Source organism: Cebus imitator, unplaced genomic scaffold (assembly GCF_001604975.1).
Source record: "Cebus imitator isolate Cc_AM_T3 unplaced genomic scaffold, Cebus_imitator-1.0 Scaffold495, whole genome shotgun sequence".
Taxonomy (NCBI): Eukaryota; Metazoa; Chordata; class Mammalia; order Primates; family Cebidae; genus Cebus; species Cebus imitator.
In genome coordinates, this window is record NW_016107810.1 from 463324 (window position 1) to 467400 (window position 4077).

Here is a 4077-nt window from a genome sequence, read left to right on the forward strand (position 1 = left end):
TCTCTCTTAACCTCTCTTTCTGATTTTTAATTTTTGGTATCTCTGGGTTGCTTTCTAGATAGTTTCTTCAACCTGTTTTATGGTTCACTAATTCTTTGGCTGTGGCTAATTTGTTATTAAACCTGGTTTTTAACTTTGGTTATTATATTTTTTCACTTCCAGAAATTCCATTGGGTTGCTTTTCAAATACACTAGTCTATTTTACACAGTTCCTGGCTTTCCCTAGAAAATTTCATCTTGCTTTTTATGCCTTTAATCAGAGTGTGCAGAGTTTTAATATCTTTGTCTGGTAATTTGAATATCTGAGGTCTTTCTAGGTCCGTTTGGCTGTCTTCTCCTTCCTGCCTACCCCCTCCTCCTCCTCCTCCTTTTTTCTTTTTATCTTATTTTCCATGTCATGTTTGCTTTTGACTGTCCTTGAAAAATTGCTTGTAGGGGTCCTGTGAGCCCTACATGAAGCTGTCCCTCCAAAGAGGCTCGCATTTGCTTCTTCCAGGCACCCAGGGGACGTGGAAAGCAGGGACCACTTTACCTTCAATTACAGGCTTGAAGTGTTCCAGGTCATGCGTGTGATCCAGGTCACCCGCGTGATGCAGCTTTGGACATGGCTGGCTCCTGCTTCCATCTGCTCTGAAAAGGGTTTCCTCCTGCTCCCGCCCCTGCCCCGCCTTTCTTGCCATCCCCTGATTGTGTGGGGTTACCCTCAGGGTGTAGCCTCGGGGGCCTGAGTTTTACGGAGAGAGGGCTTCCTCCCACACTCCCCACTTGCTTGGTTTTTCACTCTTGTGCCTCTTGCCCTGAAAGACCATTAAAAACTACACTCATGCACTAGCGTGGGCATTAAAAAAAAACAGAACTCTGCTCGCGTAAACCCGGGCAGGTGGTGCCCGGCAGCGAAAGGAGCTGCTGACTTCAGCCAACCCGTCTGGGTTCCCACTTTGATGTAAATTTTTGGCCTAGTGAGTCCCTGCTGTCTTATCATTTCTCTGATGACTGTGAAGAGATTTAAAAAATCTTAGTAGCATTTTCTTTTCCTTCTTTTTTTTGAGACAGAGTCTCACAGTGTTGTTCCCCAGGCTGGAGTTTGGTGGCACTATCTTGGCTCACTGCAACCTCTGTCTCTGGGGCTTGAGTGATTCTCCTGCCTCAGCCTCCTGACCAGCTGGGATTACAGGTGCCCACCACCGTGCCCGGCTAATTTTTGTATTTTTAATAGAGTCAGGGTTTTGCCATGTTGGCCAGGCTGGTCCTGAACTCCCGACCTCAGGTGATCCACCTGCCTTGGCTTCCCAAAGTGCTGGGATTAGAGGCGTGAGCTACTGCACCCGGCCTGTAGCAGCATTTTCATCATTCTCTGAAAGGGTTCATTAGAATAATCTAATAAAAGTATAAGACAAATGTTTCTTTTTATAACTACCCCAGCTGACTGTTGATATTCACGTTGTGACTGTGGGCCTTTGCTGGAGTCTAGGCATCTTCAGTTATCAAGCAAACCACCCCTCCCAAGCTAACGTTAACACCTGTGGTGCGTGGGCCACATTTCACAAAACGCTCCCTATATAACCCAGAATATTGGAATTTTAGAGGGCGGTCTTAGAGAGAGGTGAGGAGGAAGTGAGGTGAGAGGGAGCAGGAAGGGAGATGGAAGGAAAAGCCAGGGGGATGTGTGCAGAGTGGCGAATATTTTGAACAAAGGAAAGTAATGCCTACGGTTATTTCCCCACACAATTATTTCCAGTTATGGACATTTATTTTCGTTTATCACCTACATGCAAATATTATGACAGGTATTTAATGAACACTCTCTTGTCTCGCTTTTTAAACTCAGTATCTGTCGTGGTCACATGGTTGATCCCCAACATTCATTCCACGTGGATGAGTCAGCTGAGCTGAGCAGGGTTAGTCTACCTCTCTCGTGAATGATGCTTTAGATGGTTTAGAAGGAAAGTCTGATCCAAGGATTCTGGGAAAAAGTGACTGTTCATCCCTCCTTTTGATCCCTGTCAGTCATTACTAGGTGTGATGCATGGAGCTGCTGCAGCCACCTTCGCACCATGAGGCGAGCCTTAGGCTGAAGATGGGGATAAGAGGGAAAGGAGCCTGTGTCTTTGGTGATGATGCTGTGGAGATGTTTAATTGACCAGTATTGGTGTCTGCCCTATCTCTGGACTTCTCACTATGTGAGGTGATATATTTACTTATTTATTTTATTTATTTTTTTTGAGACAGAGTCTTGCTCCGTCACCCAGGCTAGAGTGCAATGGCATGGTCTCGCCTCACTGCCAATCTCCACCTCCTGGGTCCAAGCAATTCTCCTCCCTCAGCCACCCGAGTAGCTGAGATTACAGGTAACTGCCACGACGCCTGGCTAATTTTTGTATTTTTAGTAGAGATGGGGTTTCACCATGTTGGCCAGGATGGTCTCAAAGTCCTGACCTAATAATCTGCCAGCCTCGACCTCCCAGAGTGCTGGGATTACAAGCGTGAGCCACACACCCGGCCTATTTACTTAAGTGTGTTGGAGGGTTATTTTCTGTGTTTTTGGTTACTTGCTGCTAAGATATTGAACTGATACTATGTGATAAAATTGTTTCTTTTTTCTTTTTTTTTGAGGCAGAGTCTCACTCTGTCGCCAGGCTGGAATGCAGTGGTTGACCCACTGCAACCTCTGCCGCCCAGGTTCAAGTGATTCTCCTGCCTCAGCCTCCTGAGTAGCTGGGACTACAGATGCACACCACCGTGCCTGGCTAAGTTTTGTATTTTTAGTAGAGATGGGGTTTTATCATCTTGGCCAGGCTGGTCTTAAACTCCTGACCTTGTGATCCACCCGCCTCAGCCTCCCAAAGTGCTGGGATTACAGGCGTGAGCCACCACACTTGGCCAAAATCATGTTTCTATATAGTTCTCATATCTATAATTTTAGATTGATTACTTTGAAACAATTTCACATTTATGGAAGAGCTGTGGCAGTGGTGACTGGACCCATGCTGTCCCTCATCCGAGTTCACCTTCTTCTTTCTCTTCTTGCAAAAAACACTGCTTCTTCATTGGAGTGTAATTCAAGTCTTCCTGAGCAGGCACTCATAATCAGATAAGCGGTTTTCTCCTCTGCATTTTGTAGGATTTCCTGATACTTCTCTTAGGACCTGTTTTTTTTCTACCCATGGGTTCAATATGGCAGATCACCCCACTCATTGTCTATTTCAACTTCCTTCTGGCACCTTCCTGGATGTAGCAATTGAAGCATTAAATGTCAGTTCCTCTGGTGGCTCTCGGGTTCCAGATGCGATTCAGTTTCCACTAATCTTGACCAAGATCTGGGGTCAGGATTTGGTTAAGTGGGAAGAGAGGCTGTGCTGTGAGAGTCGTCATTTGCTGCTGTGGATCTAGTGGGGGTGGCGTGTTTCTGGGACCAAAAGTTCCTGACCCCTGGAGGGAGTATAGCTGGTGTTGTGTGATCACGGAGCTAGTGGCGAGGACAGTGAGTTTCTGAACACAGTCTTTTTTGAACTGCGTTCGTTTGAACAGTTTTTGCTTTTGTCACAGTAGCTGTTCCCTTGCTGGGCTGGCTCTGTGGGGTTATTCTGGAAGTGACATCCCAAGACCTCGCCTGGAGCCTGTTCTTCCAGTCCCTCGATGATTTTATAAGCACTCGATTTCTTGCATTAAAATTATTTCTGCTAGAAATTGTGTTGTTCCTTTACATGCATTTAACCCATGACAGTATTATTTCCTCAAGTGGCCGTAAGTGCATCCTCAGGGATGGGAACCTGAGATGTATCTGCCTGGTTGAGTTTAAGGACAGAAGATTATTGTTGTCTTGTTATGGCTAGAATCGGATTACCATAATGTACAGTCAGCACTGGGTTACTATAGCGTAAGGTCAGCGTCGGGTTACCCTAGCACACGTCAGCGTTGGGTTACCCTAGCCCTCGGTCAGCGCCGGGTTACCCTAGCACATGGTCAGCGCCACGTTACCCTAGCGCACGGTCCGCGTCGAGTTACCCTAGCGCACGGTCAGCGCCGGGTTACCCTAGCGCAGGGTCAGCGCCGGGTTACCCTAGCGCACGGTCAGCG

At 46.8% G+C, this 4077-nt stretch overlaps 1 long non-coding RNA gene across 1 annotated transcript; it reads left to right on the top strand.

The window, feature by feature from the left end:
• Positions 1-1811: 1811 nt before the first annotated feature.
• LOC119468797 lies at positions 1812-3687 on the top strand. Its single transcript, XR_005197569.1, has 2 exons — positions 1812-2185; positions 3122-3687. It is a non-coding gene; the product is annotated as an uncharacterized LOC119468797 (long non-coding RNA).
• Positions 3688-4077: the final 390 nt, after the last annotated feature.